We start from the raw sequence: 20,522 nt of genomic DNA, 5'->3' as shown, positions 1-20,522 counted from the left end.
CGCTGGACCTAAAGAAGCAGGTCCATGCTGGTATTCTCTCTGTGACTTCTCTGCTGTAAGACCCTGTGTTTGATTTTACCTTTTGTGCCATGGTGTATTTATGGGGATTGTTGCAAGTATTTGGAACAGCATCATTAAGTTGGGATGATCTGTTGGGTTTTTGGACAAGTTAATTTATTTGGTATTCTGTTCTCTTATGTTTGTATTTTCATTCAATAATCTTATAAATAAATTCTATTTTGTTTAAAACTAAGTGGTTTGACTAGCTAATTCTCTCCTAGAATAGAAACTTCAGACCTGCTTAAAACAACGAGCAAATTTAGGGTTTGGGCTACCTTCTTGAAATGCTTTGAGGGGGTCTGGCCTGGTCCATAGCTATTTCTTTTGAGAAAGCAGCTAAACAAATGAAACAGTTGGTGACCATGTGGGTATTGTTGATTCAAAGGAAGTTAGAGAGGTATTTGCAGCAATCAGAGGAGGTATCTGGGGAGATATCTGAGGAGTATAATGAATGAAAAATACCAAATATCTTAAATGCAGATGAGCTAGTACCAGAAGCCAACATTTTAAGAATTTAAGGAGGGACCCTGGTCAAACATACATTGAATTTTAAAGAATCAGACAAAGTAATTTTGATAGGTGGATAATGGCATTGAAAACAGATCAAACATATTATGCTGTCAGTGAGACAATTATTTTGGAGGAGATCAAAAATTCACTTCCTGAAGTAGTTCGAATTCATTTGGAAGAGCAGAGAGTTAAGACTGCAAGATTAGCAGTGGAAATGGCTGATGAATATGATTTGGTTTATAAATCAAAGTTTGGCTTCTGATATCAATTTCAATCTGTGCGGGATAGAAGTTGGGGAAAAGAGAGATCCTCAGGTGGTAAGGGAAAAGGAGATCTCATTTAAGATAATAAAGATAGTTTACCACAGGGTAAAAAGGAAACCCATGAAGGGGAAAGAGAAGTTTAAAAAAAACAGGTGTTTTCACATTAATAACGTAGGCCACATGAAGTCACAGTGTTGGTGGTTTCGAAAAAGCACTGGGAAGACAGATGTGGGAAAACAGGATAAGCCAGTGGGTTTTGTTGAAGTGGTAAAGGGAAGCACAGTGGAAACTAAAAAGCTGCAAGAGAATATACAACCTGATCCGGGATTGGTTGAGAAGAAAGTGCCAGATCTCTTCAAATAATTTAATTGTGAGGATATGGTTTACTCTTGTATACCAGGAGGGGCAGGTAAAGAAATTAAGATTTTAAGGGATAAGGGAGCATGTCAATCTTTAATGATGAGAGAGGAGGAGATATGTAATTTAGAAGGAGTCCTGCCAGGAAAAGTGATCGTGTGTGGAATTCATGGTGAGAAGAGCAATGTTCCATTATAAAAAAAGTGAGGTTGTAGTGTTTGGTGAAAAATGACGAAGTGGCTGTAGGAATAAGAGAGAAATTCACAGTTTCATACTTTCAGTTTATCTTTGATAATGATATCGCTGGGTCACAGGTGGGAGTGAATCCTACTGCAGTTAAAAAGCCAGTGAAAAATCAGGCAACGGGAAGTATATCCTGGGATTTTTCCTGACTGTGTGGTAACAAGGTCACAAAGTTACAGGTGGAAATAGGGGGAGAAATCAAAGAATAAAAATAAGGAAGTTGAAATAAACCTATGTTTGACTAAGTGGTTAAGAAAGAAACGAGAACAGATGGAGGACTATGTGAATGTTTTTAGTTCAGGGAAATTAGCTCAATTACAATAGAAATATGAAAAACTAAAGCAGTTGTATAAAAGAATCATACACAGAAGAAATATCTGAGTGTAGCCCAGAGTGTTACTTTCTTAAAAATGATGTCTTGATGAGGACATGGAGACCATCAAATATTCAGGCGGATGAGAAATGGGCAGAAGTTCATTAAATTATATTACCAATGGGTTATAAAAGGAGGTTTTGAGGATAGCACATGAATTACCTGTAGGAGGTTATTTAGGCATAAGGAAAACTCAAGCTAAAATGCAAAAACATTTTTATTGGCCTTGAATGCATAAGGATGTGGTTGAATTTTGACAGATAGATAATTGGAAAACCTCGGGCAATTATAAAACTAGTACCCTTAATACCCACTCCCACATTTGAGGAACCTTTTACAAGTCTTAATTGATTGCATAGGACCCCTACCTAAAACAAAAAGTGGGAATCAGTATGTGTTGGCCATAATAATGTGTCCAATATTCCAGAAGCCATTCCATTTTGCAGTATCATGGCTAAAAGGATTGTAGAAGAGCTACTCAATTTTCTTTACTAGATACAGACTAACCACAGAGATACAATTGGATCAAGGGTCAAATTTTACATAAAAATGATTCAAGGAAGTCATGGATAGCTCCGGTATAAAACAATTCAAATCCACTGCGTATCATCCAGAAGTGCAGAGAGTTTTGGAATGGTGGCATCAAACTTTAAATACTTGTTGAGGGCTTATAATTAAGACTATCCAGTGGACTAGGATAAAGGAATTCCATTTATAGTTTTTGCAATTAAGGATGCACCTAATGAATCAACTAAATTAAATTCATTGGTATTGGTTTACGGGCATGAGGTGAGACACCACTAAAATTAATTAAGGAGAAATTAGTGTGTAATAGTTCAGAGACCACACATTTTGACAACGTATCAAATTTTAGGGAAAGATTACAAACAGTGGGTGAGTTGGCTAGACAGCATTTGCAAGTAGCAAAACGTGATGAAACAGAAAGCAGACAAGAAATCAAAAATTCGCAACTTTGCTATTGGGGATAAAGTGTTAGTGTTACATCCAATGGTAGGTGAACCTTTAAAAGCAAAGTTTAGTGGGCCTTATAAAATCAAAAGGAAATTGAATGAGATGAATTCTTAATAAGAACAGCAGATAGAAAGAAATCTTACTGAATGTGTCATATGAATATGCTTAAAAGTTGTTTTGATAGGGAATAAAATCAAAAGGAGAATGGGTTACAATGCAGAGTGAAGAACCAAGTTCAGGTGATTCTGAATTGGACATTCTTCAAATTAAATTAGACAATGTGGGAGTTCTCAAAACTAGGATAAATTATTGAGTTACCTTCTAGATCACAACTGAAATGACCTGAAAGAGTTATTACAGTCACATGGGGGGAATATGTGGGAATAAGCTGGGAAGTACTAATCTAATTATGCATGATGTAGATATAGGAAATGCTGTTCCAATTAAGCAACATCCTTATAGATTTAACCATCTAAAGTTGGCACAGGTTGAACACATGCTCAAAGAAAATATAATCAAAGTGAGTTGCAGCAAATGGAGCTCACTCATATTAATGATGCCAAAACCATATGATATCCAATAATTATATGTGGACTATCACAAAGTCAATACAGTTACAAAATCTGATTCATATCATATTCCACATTTGGAAAACTGTATTGAGAAGGTGGGACAAGCAGCCTATATTTCTAAGTTGGACTTACTCAGAACATACTGGCAGGTACCTTTATTCAAAAGAACTAAGGAAATTTCAGTTTTCATAATTTTACTAGTTTGAAGTTATGCCATTTGGTACAAAAAATGCACCAGCCACATTTCAAAGACTAACTAATTAATAACGTCATTTCAGGATTACCCATTTGTGTGGTGTACATCAGCAATCTGGGTTTTTTTGGTCAGACATCGAAGTAACATTAGGAGCATCGAACAGAATTCTTTGACTTCAGGAGGTAGGTTTAGTGATAAACCTGGCTAAGAGGGAGTTTGCAAATGCCCAAGTCACATTCCTGGACCATGTCATTGGACATGGACAAATGGCACCATGGGATGTGAAAGCAAAGGTAATTGGGGACTTCCGTATATCATCAACAAAGAGGGAAGAACCTCAATTCCACAGGATTAAATGGTTTTCATTGAAAGTTCATACTGAATTTTAGCAGCGTGGTTGCTCCACTGAATGACTTGTTGAAGGAGTGCAGAATATTTCTATGGATGGAGGAATGTCAGAAGACATTTAACAGCCTGAAAGCTGTGTTAATCACTGCTCCAGTGTTAGTCACACTTAATTCGACAAAACCATTCAAGATGGTTATCGATGTGAGTGATGTGGGTGTTGTTGAGGTACGCTTGCAAGAAGATGATGAGAAGATAGAAACATCCATTGGGTACTTTTGTTGAAAATTGAGTAACCATCATTAGAAATATTCCATGATTGAGAAGGAGACCTTGAACTTGGTGTTGGCATTGCAACATTTATGTTGCCGGTAATGAGTCTGAGACAATTGTATATACTAATCATAACCTCTTAAAGTTTCTGGAAAATTTCAGGATAAAAATACAAGGCTGTTTAGATGGAGTTGTATTATTGCAGCCACTCAATTTGAAAATTATACACATGGCAGGACGAGAGAATATAACGTGTAGTCATAATTTTGATGAAGGAAGATGGAGGATTTTGGTGATAGGAAAATGGACTCAAATGGACATTAGTAGTGAATTTTTGCATGTTTAGTACATTTTAGTACATATGTATTGTAATGTATTAATAGTATAAGACTAAAGGTTTTCAAAAATAAAGCCATCTCTGGATATTGATGGTTAATTGTTTTAAGGTGGAGGGTGTGATGATCCTATGGCTTTAAGAAGCATATTTTTAATGAAGGAATGTTGAAATCAGAGGTGATGATCAATCTTCAAAGCCCATAAAGTTAACAGAGATCTTGGGGTTTTCTTTTCCTAAGGTTGGAACAATAGAAGCAGACTGAATGGGTGGAGTCAACCTCCCACAGAACCAGAATTTCTAGTTTTAGTTTCTCCGTAGCAGTTTCTGGGGTCTTGAAGCTGGGCTTGGAGGCTGCAGTGTATCTCTTGCTACTACACATTCTTTGTTAGAGCTTTCTCTTGGTGCTTTTTTGCTTTTTGGGCTAGAGACAATTGATTTTTCTGAACTTGCCTTTTGCCAAGGGTGTGTTTATGGAATGTTACTATATTGGAACAATTACTGTTTAGTAGCTAAATAATCTATTATTCTGTTAAGTTTTCCAATAGAGTTAAGTTATTCCAATTTCTTCTTTCTTTTGTTGTACTTTAACTATATTTTACAAGTAAAATGTGTTATGCTTAATGTTGAGTGGTTTGATCAATTGAATTGCATTTGGAATACAACACCACGTTTACCTCTAAAATGAGAAAAGGTAAGGCCCTGGATTATCTACTTTATATATTTGAGAGGATTTGATCTGGTCCATTACAATTGGTGAACCATCTGCCATCCCACAAGAAAAACCATTAAAACTGGCAAATAAGAGATATTAGATCGATTTGTATTTTTCAAAATGGACAGCCTTTTGACCTGTACCTTCATTTCCAAGTTTTACTGTTTTTTTCTTCAAAGAGCTGAATGTCCTCATTCTATAATAAGTCTGTGACTTTATGAATTCACTCTGGAAGGTGTTGCAGAGGAGTGTGAGTCACCACTGCTATATATGTTTCTCAATTCTTTTAGTATCTAATACACGTTCATTTCATTAAATAAAATCAAATTTCCATGGATGCTGGAAATCTGAAATAAAACCTGAAGATGCTGGAGAAATTCAGCAAGTCTGGCCACATGTGTGGAGAGAGAAACAGAGTCCAGTATGACTCTTCTTTAAAACTGGATACCAGGCAATTCAGCAAACTGGAAGATTATGTGTGAAACCAAAATCTTGCTCCCTGTGTGATTTCCACAAATCATCAGAGGACCAGGCAGACCTACCAGACTGGGATGGGGGTGTCGGGCAAGTCTGGAAAATACTGTTTGATTTGAAGGAAAATGTGTCAAGAAATGGAACGGGAATGGACTGGCTATGCAAAAGACCATGTACCAATTGTCAGCTTTTGAAAGCTTCCATGAAGCAGACTGTAGGAAGTCACTTTACAATAGCCCGATATTCAATCATAAAACCATTGTTTTCAGGTTCCTGAACCATATTCCTCTCCTTGACATTTAATATTGAAATCATTGTAGAAATTTTTTAATTGATTTAGAGGGTTGATTAATTTCACAAATGCATAAGGGGAGGAATTAAGGGCAGATGATGGACTTTTGAATACTAGTGGAGTTCTAGCATTTGTTATGATCAAGTAAGGAGGAAAGTAATGGTTTTCCTCATACCCCACTCCCTGTTTGAATGCAACAGGCTTTTGAATTTTAAAAGTACTTAATTCATTGTGCAGTTTGTAAGAATTAAGGCAGGTCTTTGTGAGCAGAGGTGATTAGTTGTTTTTTGCTAAAGTGCACACGGGTAAAAATTTTAAACAATGCTAAAAATGTACAGATATTGCTTCCCACTAATCCACCAAAAATATGGTCCAACCTTGAACATACAGAATAATGAAACTCCACAGATTATCTGATCATAAACTTGGCCAAGTGAGATGCAGATTTAAAAAACAAAGCTCAGTGAAGGTGTACTAACTGCATCTACTGAGGCTGTTTCGCTGAACTGGTTGATTTGTTGTCATGGCCGGTATACCTTTGGTTCTTGGAACACAATGGTGCTGAACTCCAATGGCTTTCAGTCGAGGCTCTGTCTGCTCTGAGGCAGACTTCCTTTCTCAGCAAGCCAAGTTTCAAAACTTAGATGGCAAGTTGCATACAGACTGAGAGATATGTTCATTCTAGCAGCTTATGTGTTTTCTGCCAAATTTAAACATTCACACACAAGGTTGCAACACAATTGGTTGGGTTACATATTCTAAAAGACATTTGATCAGTTCATGTCTGGCCCAGCTTCCTCCTAGCCATTTTTGACACCTTTTCTCTTGGATTATTCAAATCAGTATGGATGCAACCATTCAATCGGTTCTCGTCCTTGAATCAATAGAAACTTGTGATTTACTCTTTGTAAGTTCTTTACTTATATATAGAATGGTTTAATTAATCTTATGCACTGTTGTCTAAGGACTTAAATGGTTCACACATGTGCTGCCAATGCTGACCCACACTGTAGGCATGCCACAAAGGGCTCTTGTCACTCAGTGGTACCTCTAACCCAGGAGGCTTGGGTTCAGGTCCCACCTGCTCCAGAGCTGACTAATAACATTGTTGAGCAGATTGACCAAAAAAATCTCAACTTGTCACAAAAGGCTCTTGTGGTGCAGAGGTATTGTCCCTGCCTCTAAACCAGGAGACTTGCATTCATGTCCCACTTGCTCCAGAGGTCACGACATCTTTAAATAGTTTGATTAGAAAACATGTAGACATACCATAGTACCGTGGAGTCTGCCCTTTTGCTGCTACAAGGTTACTGAACCTAATGTTGTCAACAACATGTCAAATATGGGTTACGCAACCGTGGTTATGCAACAGCGATACTTGCCATTGCTGGGGTGAAGGTCTCAGAAAAACATTGAATGCTGTCATCAATGCTACCATGTTACTTCAATCTTCCTTGTCGGATTGCTAACAATGATGCAAGCTATTAACAACATTTTTAGTTGAGCTGTCCGTGTGAATTTCTTATCAATAAGATCCAGAGCTCTGCTTTCTCAGTGTGCAATTATTGTAATCAACTTGCTCAGACATGTTAGACACACCTCTGTGGAAGGTATGGCCTAAAGTAGCTGTGGACCTAAGTGTAAATGCTTGTTCACACTAGCACCATCTAACATGTACTATTTCTAATGGAATCCTTCTCGTCATAATAGTAAAATGTCAATGAATGTGTTTCTTTTGTGCAACATCATTTGTGCATGATAACGTGCATTGAAATAATAATGTTTTCATTTACAGATGACCGATCTGTGTCAGGTGACATCTGTCAATATTTTTGAGAACTGAGTGCCTGCTCACAATTACATTTATTCCCATGATTTTTTTTATATATATGAAATGAAATATAATTATGCCATAGTACTACATTGGATATGGAAAATCAGGTAACATAGTGTCCACATAAGCTAATTTGTACATGGTAAAACTGCTAGAAGGACAATCCGTGATTTAATTGGAATGCTTGTATTATTTTCCTTCCTGATAAACAGTAAAATGTATGAGTAATGCATGAATTAGACTAGTATTAGTGGTAACTCCTCAAATTATTTGAGTTTTGCATTTGAACAGTTTGGGGCAAATATCCTTGAACCTGAATCTTGATTTTTCATGCTAAAGATTGTAAGTAAAAATATTGGTCTTACAAATGCTCCTTATTAGATGTAAAACTGATCTGTAAACTTCAAGGTCTGTTCAGTTACAGGAAGGAGCACAAGCAAAGGAAAGCACTGCCTACCATCTTTGAATGTCACTAAGTGATGATGAAACAGGAAAGATGAAGATCCAGGTAATTAAGAGTGTTAATGAGCTACCCAAACAGCACAGAGTGAGAAGTTATCATCACACCATGATATTTTTTATTTTACTTTACAAACACTTAATCCAATCAATTTGAAAATGGTACATAAATAAAATTGGATATGTGCAAAGAGATTTTTTTTCAGTGGCAGGGATAATACCTTTTTAAAAATGATCTCTTATTTCCTAATAAAAAGCCTCTTAAAAATCGCACCCAAAAATGGTTTCTTCCCACAGATCCAGAAATGGCATAATTGTGGATAACTTTAGTGCCTGTCTTTCATTTTCTGATCATTTTCAGTTTCTATCAGGAAATGCAATGATTGTTCATTATTACTGATCAAGTAATTGGAAACATTGTTCATTGTCTCCACTTTGCTGGAATGGCTGGCTAGCTGGTGAAAACTGCAGTGCATCACGAAGCTTTTCAATAAGCTCCAGTATGGCTGGCTATCATTTTTATCAGGTCAGTCAAGAGGAAAGCTTCAGCAACTGTCTGTTTTACTTGTTTAGTATTTTCAGTGAACAATAAAACAATTCATGCCTTTTTTTTCTGCTGAATCTGACCTAATGTGCTAGTTACTCATCTGGACAAATGAGTACTACAACAGCAAGTATATTTGTGAAGCTGTCCAGGATACAGCAGAACTTTAGTGACTGACCTGATGGATCTGCTTCATGTATGTGCTGATAACGATCTGTGATGTCGTCTTTGGGAGGCAGGATTGAATGTCACTTGTGCAGATACTTGTGCCAGCAAGGGATTACTGATGCTGCAAGTGAAATGCACACTGATTTGAGAAAGTAGAGAATCCTGAAAATCTGAATTTTCTAAATTCTTCCCAACACTCTGTTCTTAACATTTTTTTTTGCCAAATTTCCCAAAAAGAAGCTGATCCTAATTACCTCTTGTTTCGAGCTCAAGACATTCTTAGTCCAAGTGGAAACATTCATTGGAGGTTGCTTCTGTGCAGATGGTTTACATAACTGATGTTATTATTGTGGATACCAAAGGTGTCAATGCCAGACTGCAGCACATGCAATCACAGATCCATTCATATCATAGAATCATACAAGAGTACAGTTCAGGATGAGACATTCAGCCAATCAAGAGCATCGGCTCTTCTGAAGGACAACACAATTTAGCTCAATCTCCATTCTTTCCCAGATCTCTGCATTGTCATTTAATAATTAATATTGACTCAGCCTATGCAAATTCTACTTGCCCATTGTATAAAAAGATTTGATTCTGCAATTTGTGAGTTATCAATAGCTGTTCAGTGTTTGGTCCATCTTCCAAAGGGTCTGAGCTATAGGGAGAGGCTGAACAGGCTGGGTCTGTTTTCCCTGGAATGTTGGAGGCTAAGAGGTGACCTTATAGAAGCTTATAAAATCATGAGAGGCATGGATAGGATAAACAGACAAGGTATTTTTCTCTGGGGTGGGGGAGAATTTGAGGGCAAAGGTTTAGGGTGAGAGGGGAAAGATTTAAAAGAGGCAACATTTTCACACAGAGGGCAGTGCATGTATGGGATGAGCTGCCAAAGGAAGTGGTGGAGGCTCGTACAATTACAGCATTTAAAAGGAATCTGGATGGGTCTGTGAATAGGAAGGGTTTTGAGGAATATGGGCCAAGCGCTGGCAAATGGGACTAGGTTAACTTAGGACATCTTGTCAGCATGGACGAGTTGGACCGAAGGGTCTGTTTCCATGTTGTACATCTCTACGACTTTATGACTCTATAACTGTGAGCCTCAAACAGGAGCTAAATTTGCAGCATGGCTCAGTTGGAAGTACTCACTCCGAAGCCGGAAGGTTGTAGGGACAAGTTCCACTCTAAAGGCCCAAAAACATAGGCTGACACACCTCATGCAATACTGAGGGAGTGCTCTTTTTCAAGTGAGCTGTTAAACAACGTTCCATTTGCTCTCTCAGGTAGATATAAAGAGCTCATGACACTACTTTTAAAAATAGAGTCATCCCAGTGTTCGAACAATACCGGTCCCACATTCAACAGTTTGTCTTGTCATTATTACATTGTTGGAGCTTTATCACACAAATAGACTGCTATGTTTCTGATAATATAGGAGTGACTACATTTCAAAGGTCTTGGGTCATGAAAGGCATTATATAAATGTAAGTCTTCCTTTTATATGTTTCAGTTCATCCACTGCTACCCCAAAGCACTGATGGGACATGAATTTCTCAAACTATTTACTTTAGAGAGATTCTCATCCTGGCTCCACCAAAATCTCCTGTCTATACCTCAAAGCTGCTGGTACCTGTGCCAATCATCCCTAGTTGTGCCCTTCCACCCAAACTGTAAGGAATATTTCTACTTTAGCTCCATCTTAGAACCTTCACAATTCCCACTGTGTACATCACGAGATCTGAATTTGAAAGATGGTTTGAGCGTCCACGCAGGAACTTCAATCAGAGTTGCAAATCCTCCTCCTGATGCTCACTCAAAGTTAGAAATTTTCCCAACTGACTGATTGATACAGCTATTTCGACAAACTATGCAGGAAAGAATAAAATTCGGTAGTTTTGAGATGACAACCTAAATCAGACTAAAATGGGAACACTTGCTGTTTATGTAAGACACTGTAAAGCTGACTTTCATCTGCTAATGGAGAACTGTCCTAACAGGAGGAAGGAGGGTTTGTGGCTATCCTGATGTGGAAGTTCTCATTTGCAGTTTCAAATTTAATAATACTGAAAGAGGAAGCAGTTGTGATGGTTGCACAATTTTGTAACTAAACCTTGTCAGTTTTTGATGAGGAAATCTGCATTAATAATTGACAACATAAATCCAAACACTTAATCAGATGATATCATTGCTTATATAATAACAGATTTAGACTGACTATTTCTGCAAATGTCAAAATGTATGAAATTCCCTCTATACGTGGTGAGATTCGCCAGTTGACAACCAGTGTGTTTTATTGAGATTTTGAACTTGCAGTCAGCCAAGTATTTCCTGTGGTAATTTGATGTTGGTTTATTTCCGATAACAGTTGCTTGGTTTGTTCTTTCTTCCTGTAAATTTTTAAGTAGATTAATAGATTTAGTAAACCTCATATTCATCATTAGGAATCATAACATTTCTGACCAAATTCTTACATGCTGTATGTCTGAAGCAAACATTAAAGTTAGTTTAACCACATGCAAGAGGGAATCAATTGCAGGACAGACAAAGCAAAGTGATAATTTTGTTTTTTTTTTAGAAACAGCTAAAGGCAGATCAAAACAGCTGAGGTTTCTGACGTAGTGCAGAGGAAGTTCACTCAATTGATTCCTGGAATGAGGAGGGTTTCCTTTGGAGGAGAGGTTTAATGGGCTTTGCTGGATCATTGGAGTTTTGAAGAATGAAACATAAAACATCCTGAGGGGACCTGATAGGATGGGTGCTGAGATGGTGAACATTGTGCAATCATTGGTGAACATCTCCACCCTGACCTCTGATGGAGGGAAGGTTATTGATGAAGTTGAAGGTAGGACACTACGCTGAGAAACTCTGCAGAGATGTCCTGGAGCTGAGATGACTGACCTCCAGTAACAACCACAAGCATCTTCCTACATGCCATGTATAACTCCAACCAGTGGAGAGTTTGCCCCCTGATTTCCATTGACTCCGGTTTTGCTAGGGCTCCTTGATGCCAAGTGCTGTCACTCTTCTAGAATTCAGTACTTTTGCTCATGTTTGAACCAAGGCTGTAATGAGGTCAGGAGCTGAGTGGTCCTGATGGAACCCAAACTGGGCATCACTGACCAGGGTATTACTGAGCAGGTGCAGCTTGATAGTACTATTGATGACACCTTCCATCACTTTACTGATGATTGAGAGTAGTCTGATGGGGAGAAACTAGCCAGGTTGGATTTCTTTTGCTTTTTATGTATAGGACATACCTGGTCAATTTTCCACATTATTGGGTAGATGCCAGTGTTGTACGTTAGTGGCATAGCTTGGCTCAGAGCACAGCACGTTCTGGAGCACAAATCTTCAATATAATAGCTGGAATGTTGTCAGGGCCCATAGCCTTTGCAGTACCCAGTGCCACCGATTGTATCTTGATATCCCATGGAGTGAACCGAATTGGCTGAAGACTGATGTCTCTGATGCCAGGGACCACTGGAGGAAGCCAAGATGGATCGTCTACGTGGCACTTCTGACTGAAAATTGCTGCAACTGCGTCAGCCTTATCTTTTGCATTGATGTGCTCGACTGTTACATCATTGAGGATGGGGATATTTGTGGAGCCTCCTTCTTCAGTGAGTTGTTTAATTGTCTACCACAATTCCCAACTGGATGTGGCAGGACTGTAGAGCTTAGATCATTTTCTGCTTACACAGTCGGCATCAAATAGTCCTGTTTGGTCGCTTCACTGGGCTGACACCTCATTTTTAGGTATGCCTGGTGCTGCTCCTAGCATCCCTCCTTCAGTCTCGATTGAATGAGGATTAATCCCTTGTCTTGATAGTAATTGTGGAGTAGGGGATCCGGTGGGCCATGAAGTTGCAGGTTGTGCCGGAGTACAATTCTGCTGCTGTTGATTGCCCACAGTGCCTGATGGATGACCAGCCTTAAGCTGCTCGATCTGTTTGAAGTGTGTTCTATTTAACACGGTGATAGTGCCAAACAACATGATGGAGGTTATTTTTAATGTGGAAGTGGGTCTTTGTCTCCACAAGGACTGTGCGGTGGTTGCTTTTACGAACACTATTGTGGACAGATGCATCTGCAGCTGGCAGATTGGTAACGATGAGGTCAACAATGTCTTTCCCTCTTGTCGGTTCCCTCATGTCGCAGACCCAGTCCAGCAGTTATATCCTTTAGAACTTGACTGACTTGATTAGTAGTGGTACTGCTGAGCTACTCTTGGTGGTGAACATCGAAATCCATCACCTCGAGTACATTTTGTGTTTTGTCCCTTTTTCACTCTCAGTGCTTCCTCCAAGTGTTGTTCAACATGGAGGAGCACAGAGTCATCAGCCATTGGAAGATGGTGTGTGCTAATAGCAGGAGGTTTCCTAGCAATGAGACTTCACAGGATCTGAGTCAATATGGAGGATTCCCAGGGCAATTCCCTCCCAACATTATACCACAATGTCACCACCTCTGTTGGGTTTGTCCTGTCGGCGGAACAGCACATATGCAGGGCAACAGGGCGATGGTCGCGAGGGGTAGTGATAGTGTCTATGACATTACAGGTAGTTCTGCTGTAATGTGGTAGTTCTATTCTTGTGCAATCCCATGTTATAAGAAAATCGCATAATAGCAGCACCATTTAAACTAATGGGGCTGGAATCACGTTATAACCAATACACAATGCAAAAGTTTGCATTATATGTCCCCAATTTGTTCATGGTGTTACAGCTAATTTGCGTTAATGAAACGTACATTATAGCAGAAAGGCCTGTATCTGTAGAGTATGATTCCATGAGTATGACTATGTCAGAATCTTGCTTGACTAGTCTGTTAGGCAGTTCTCCCAATTTTGTCACCAGCTGACATTAGTAAGGACATTGCAGGGTCGACAGGCTGGTGTTGCTGTTGTGGTTTCCATTGCCTCAGTTGAACGCCAGATGGTCCATCCAATATCATTGCTTCATTGAGACTTTGTAGTGATAGATACAACTGACTGGCTTGCTAGGTCATTTGCTAGGCTGAATGGCCAACACAGCTCATAATTTATATGTCCTGGCCTCAGAACCTTAGCGATCTGATATGAAGTAAAATATGAAATTGTAAAAGAGGGATATGGGCTGGGTGCTGACAGATGGGACTAGATTGGGTTGGGTTATCTGGTCGGCATGGACGAGTTGGATCAAAGGGTCTGTTTCCGTGCTGTACATCTCTATGACTCTATACAAAAAATACAAATTTATCATTAAAATATTTTTGCCCAGCAAGTGGAAGAGAAATAAGAAAGAGTGAGGTATTGGAATGTGGGATTGGTCAGTACAGAATGAACTAAGCAGTCGGGTTCACAATAAAGAGGTGAGAAAATCAAAAGAAGACGAGAAAGAACAAGGTTAATTTAAATTTGGAAGAAGCTAATTAATTACAGAAAATAAAAACAATGCTGAGAAGTTAAACAACTGACATGATTCTTTCAGTTCAATGCTATGAGTATTCATTGAATACTAAAAAGGACTGGTTCTGCTGATTGTATTTATATGTTGTACTTTCTTGCCAAGCACCGAACAAGACAGGTCATACGTCATGAACTAATAATTGTTTATTAACTTCAGAATGACAAATATGGCACTAAATATAAAATATACAAGTTATTAGTAGTTTGGGGGATGACTAGATAATAGATTACACAGACAATACATTTTCCAAATTAAAACTGCATCTAGACTGACATGTTTTAATCTCATCCCTCCTGATTTCGGATATATGTCTAAATAATACAGTTACATTTGTTAGTACCTCGCTGCTTTAGCTAAAAAATATCAACTTCTGCCATCTTCCTCTCTCTATCAGATATGCATTTTCTGATTTTCCAGATATTCTTTTAGAACTAGACAGGTAAATTTATAGGTTTTACTATGAAAATGGTTAAAAGATTCAGAATGATTAAGCTTTAATGTTAAAAGTTACCTGAATCTCCTAAGAAGGCTTCACAAATTTATTGGCAAACTTAGGTGATGTGGTTGAGGAGTTCAAATTTTGTAGTGTCAATCATTTCACACGGCTGGGCTGGTGCACTTGAGGATCTTTTCAAGAATGAGCACCATCACCTAAACATACTGTTGACACTCTAATAAGGAGAGTTCACTTAAATCCGGAGTGGGCAGGATGTCTTAGTGGATCATCCATTGAAATGTTTCAAGATGGCGCCTGTGGAGTAGGCAACGTTTGGGCTCTTGAGCCTGGATCTCATTCATTCTGCCCACTTTCCTTTTATCTTCCCTGTCTTTGGTTTTTTAAAAGTTTTTAGTGATTCTTACTCATCTTTTGGATGCCGTGGAGGCAGTAGCAGCTGGGGCCTGGTATCAGCAATGAGGTGGCATTGGTAGCCAACAGCAAGGGATGGTGGTAGCGGTGGTCAGCGACAGGGCGATGGCCGCGAGGGATGGTGGTAGCAGTGGTCAGTGACAGAGCGATGGCTGTGAGGGATGGTGGTAGCGGTGGTCAGTGACAGGACGATGGCTGTGAGGGATGGTGGTAGCGGTGGTCAGTGACAGGGCGATGGATGTCAGGGATGATGGTAGCGGTGGTCAGTGACAGGGCGATGGATGTCAGGGATGATGGTAGTGGTGGTCAGCGACAGGGTGATGGCCATGAGGGATGGTGGTAGCGGTGGTCAGTGACAAAACGAGAGCCGTGAGGGATGGTGGTAGCGGTGGTCAGTGACAGGGCGATGGCCGTCAGGGATGGTGTTAGCGGTGGTCAGTGACAGGGCGATGGCCATGAGGGATAATGGTAGCGGTGGTTAGTGACAGGGTGATGGCCATGAGGGATAATGGTAGCGGTGGTCAGTGACAGGGCGATGGATGTCAGGGATGATGGTAGTGGTGGTCAGCGACAGGGTGATGGCCATGAGGGATGGTGGTAGCGGTGGTCAGTGACAAAACGAGAGCCGTGAGGGATGGTGGTAGCGGTGGTCAGTGACAGGGCGATGGCCGTCAGGGATGGTGTTAGCGGTGGTCAGTGACAGGGCGATGGCCATGAGGGATAATGGTAGCGGTGGTTAGTGACAGGGCGATGGCCATGAGGGATAATGGTAGCGGTGGTCAGTGACAGGGCGATGGCCATGAGGGATGGTGGTAGCGGTGGTTAGTGACAGGGCGATGGCCATGAGGGATAATGGTTGCGGTGGTTAGTGACAGGGCGATGGCCATGAGGGATGGTGGCAGCGGTGGTCAGTGACAGGGCGATGGCCGTGAGGGATGGTGGCAGCGGTGGTCAGTAACAGGGCGATGGCCATGAGGGATAATGGTAGCGGTGGTCAGTGACAGGGCGATGGCCGTGAGGGATGGTGGCAGCGGTGGTCAGTAACAGGGCGATGGCCATGAGGGATAATGGTAGCGGTGGTCAGTGACAGGGCGATGGCCACAAGGGATGGTGGTAGCCGTGGTCAGCGACAGGGCGATGGCCATGAGGGTTGGTGGTAGCCGTGGTCAGTGACAGGGTGATGTCCGCGAGGGATGGTGGTAGCGGTGGTCAGTGACAGGGCGATGGCCGTGAGGGATGGTGGTAGCAGTGGTCAGCGACAGGGTGATGGCCACGAGGGACAGTGGTAGCCGTGGTCAGTGACAGGGTGATGGCCGTGAGGGATGGTGGTAGCGGTGGTCAGTGACAGAGCGATGGCCATGAGGGATGGTGGTAGCGGTGGTCAGTGACAGGGCGATGGCCATGAGGGATGGTGGTGTGGTGGTCAGTGAGAAGGCTATGGCCCTGAGGGATGGTGGTAGCAGAGGCCAGCGGCTGGTCAATGGCTGCGAGGGATAGCAGCAGCTGCGCTGTGTGGTCAGGACCGAAGGACTAGCAACAGTGAAGCCTGGCGTGGCCGGTCGGGTCTTCGACCAGTGTGGGTGAAAGCATGCCCTGCTGGGGAAAGCCCAACTTGGAGTGTCTGTAGTCACATGGCTTCGGAAAGGAGTGTAATATTTAATATTTTGACTTGTTTTTTTTACTGTATGCTAAGAAGACTGTAGTGCTGAACTTTTTAAGTTATTTCTTTATTTACTGATTTCAGTAACTAAGATTTTGACCTAGGTATTTATTTCCTAAGGTGGCGCCATGTGGTGACACTGTACACTTTTCACTGTACTCTTGTATCTCGTACTTGAGTACATGTGACAAGAACACCCAAATCTAAACTGTATTTGCAATGTTATGTTTTAACAAGACTGTAAGAAATAGGAACGGATGTAGGCCATTTGGCCCCTCGAGCCTGCTCTGCCATTCAATAGGATCCAACATTCCTTTAGTTCACTTTCCTGTCTTATCTCTCTAACCTTTGATTCACCTACTGAGCAAGAACCTTACTATTTATCCTTAAATATGCACAAGAACTCAGCCCCCACAGCTATCTGTGGTGAGAGTTCCAAACACTCACTACTCTCGGAGAGAGGACCAATGTTCTTGGGAATACTTTCTTTGTAAAAGTCTTTAAAGTTTGATTAATATTGATGGTTCTTTTCTGCCAGGATTCATGCAGAATACTGGCTCCCTCCTCTGGACAGATTTGAAATAATCTTTGTGGCATATCCCTTTAAAGCCATAAGATGGTCAGGTGTCGGGGAGAATTAGGCCATTTGTCCCATACAGTCTGTTCTACCATTTAATCATGGCTGGTATGTTTCTCAATCCTATTCTCCCCTTAATCCTTGACCCCCTTATTAATCAAGAGAAAAAGCACAGCTCATTGAGAGTTCTCTTGCAGCCCAATCACATTCCCACCTCTCAGCTAAAATGAGATTAGAGTTAATCCAGAGAGTGGCTGCTGATTACCTCATACATTGACTGCTTTCTTCAGTCGAATGGGATGAAATATTACACAAAGTGAGGTGTTTTCTTAGTCTTATTTCAATGCTTTCTCATCCTGTTCAATGCCTTAGCCATTAACAGTGGCCTTTAATCTAAGGTCAACGTGTTTGGATTTCAATTGTGGCCTGTCTCAGAAACTAAACTTGGGGGAGCTCTCTCATAGAAAAGTCAAGCAACAGCCTGATATTGTCAGAATCAAGGAACCTTGTTATATAATGTCCCTGGACAGGCCTGGTCTAACTGGTTAGAACCCAGCAGGACATTGGTATACAATTAAGATGGATGTGCTCTAGCAGTCCTTAGCATTGACTGTGGACTTCTTGAAGTCTCAGGGTATCAGGTCAACCATTGATAAGGAAGTCTCCAGCTCACCACTACTTGCTCAATGGGAATAGGGATGGTAATAAATATTGACCTAGCCAGCAATTCCCAAGTCCTATGATCAAATGCAAATACACAAAACCAACTCTTTCAAACTGAATTTCAAAAAAAATCTTCAGTAAATAACTTTGAGTTTTTGATTGTTTCAGTTTATATATTTTGTTGAAATCTTTTCATACCTTGAATATCTCTTAAATTACTCTGTAAAGACATCAACACGTTGAATACTATTGGAAGCCCTGATTCTGCATAGCTCAATACATAAATAATTGGTTATTGTGTTTTGACACACATAGATTGTGGATTTTACACATGAAGTATGATGCTGTCCTCCTTAATATTTATCCCTTACCTAGCATCACTAAATCTGATTACTTGGTCATTTACTCATTGCAGTTAATGCCTTAAGTGTAACTGCTTTTCAAAAATAAAAGAAATGCTGTCAATAAGACACTTTGGGATATCACCTTTCAAAGTCTCAGATTGTCCTAAAACTCTTTACAGCCTTTTCAGCCCAATGAACTGCAGCTGGGTTTTCACATGTGAGGTCAGTAGTACATAGAAAGTAGGAGCAAGAGTAGATCATTCAGCTCTTTGAGCTTGTTCTATCATTCTGTATGAGCTTGGCTGACCCTCCATCTGTTCAACCTCTTCCTGGACACTAAATTTGTTGTTCATTTGTTTTCAGTTTCACAACAACAACAACAATAAGCAGCATTGAAGTTGCCCAATTCCTACTTGCACCCTTATTAAAATATTGTCGACAATGTACTAGGATAGGGTTGTGATTGTTGTCTATGATATAAACACCAGTCTGACTCTATGTTTATACAATGTATGAAAGGAGAATATAACCCAGTCCCATGATGATATATATCTTGTTGAGTTGTATTGGTTTGCGATTGCTGCCATTTATGGTGAGTGAAATGCTCCTGGTACAGGCACATCAAAATGATTTCTGCTTGGTTTAAAACATTATGATTTTATTACAGTTTTCTTATGGTATTCTTATAATAATTTTTAATGGCTTGACACTTAGGCACTGAAATATTTTTGCAGGATATAATTCAGTCCTCTGTAAATGTTGCAGTAATAGCTTTACACCATTTACTATCAACTTTCTGGGACTAAACTCTTCCCTTCCCCAGTTCTATACAGTCTTTCTTCCAATGACTCATGTTTAGTAGCCTAAGATAAACTAATTGCCTTTTCTCATATTTTAAATATATTCCCAGGTTTTGCTTCGTATTTCCCCCCCTCCATCTTTATGATCACAAGTGCCACTGATATTCTTTGATCAAGAAAATAAGTAGGCTTTTATATCTCCAGAATGTTTAGGAGATGATGGCTACACTTAATGTGAAAACTCTTTCCTTACCCTCAACTGAGCTGCCTCACATTTATTTGATGCCTCTTGAAAGAGAGTCTGAAATTAGGAAATCAGTGGAGTTGATCTGGAGTTTGTGTGATGGGGTAAGGAAGGCGATAGCAAGTTGTCAAGAATTCTTTCCATTTTCATTTCTGTTTATGTCACTATTGCACAAAGATAAGAACCATTTTGTCATGGGGTAAATGCATCTCTTGATGTATCTATTTCATGACAAGTCTACATTTTTAAGGAATTTTACTACTTGCACCTTTCTTGCTGTCCGTCTCCTGACCTGCAAAGGAAACTAATAGAGTCATAGAGTCATAGAGATGTACAGCATGGAAACAGACCCTTCGGTCCAACCCATCCATGCCGACCAGATATCCCAACCCAATCTAGTCCTACCTGCCAGCACCTGGCCCATATCCCTCCAAATCCTTCCTATTCATATACCCATCCAAATGCCTCTTAAATGTTGCAATTGTACCAGCCTCCACCACATCCTCTAGTAGCTCATTCCATACACATACCACCCTCTGCGTGAAAACGTTGCCCCTTAGGTCTCTTTTATGTCTTTCCCCTCTCACCTAAACCTATGCCCTCTAGTTCTGGACTCCCTGACCCCAGGCAAAAGACTTTGCCTATTTACCCTATCCATGCCCCTCATAATTTTGTAAACCTCTATAAGGTCATCCCTCAGCCTCCAATGTTCCAGGGAAAACAGCCCCAGCCTGTTCAGCCTCTCCCCATAGCTCAAATCCTCCAATCCTGGCAACATCCTTTTAAATCTTTTCTGAACCCTTTCAAGTTTCACAACATCTTTCCGATAGGAAGGAGACCAGAAATGCACGCAATATTCCAACAGTGGTCTAACCAATGTCCTGTACAGCTGCAACATGACCTTCCAACTCCTGTACTCAATACTCTGACCAATA

Source organism: Chiloscyllium punctatum, chromosome 38, assembly GCF_047496795.1.
Source record: "Chiloscyllium punctatum isolate Juve2018m chromosome 38, sChiPun1.3, whole genome shotgun sequence".
NCBI classification, from domain to species: Eukaryota; Metazoa; Chordata; class Chondrichthyes; order Orectolobiformes; family Hemiscylliidae; genus Chiloscyllium; species Chiloscyllium punctatum.
The sequence above is the reverse complement of the archived record's forward strand: the minus strand, read 5'-3'. Positions refer to the sequence as shown.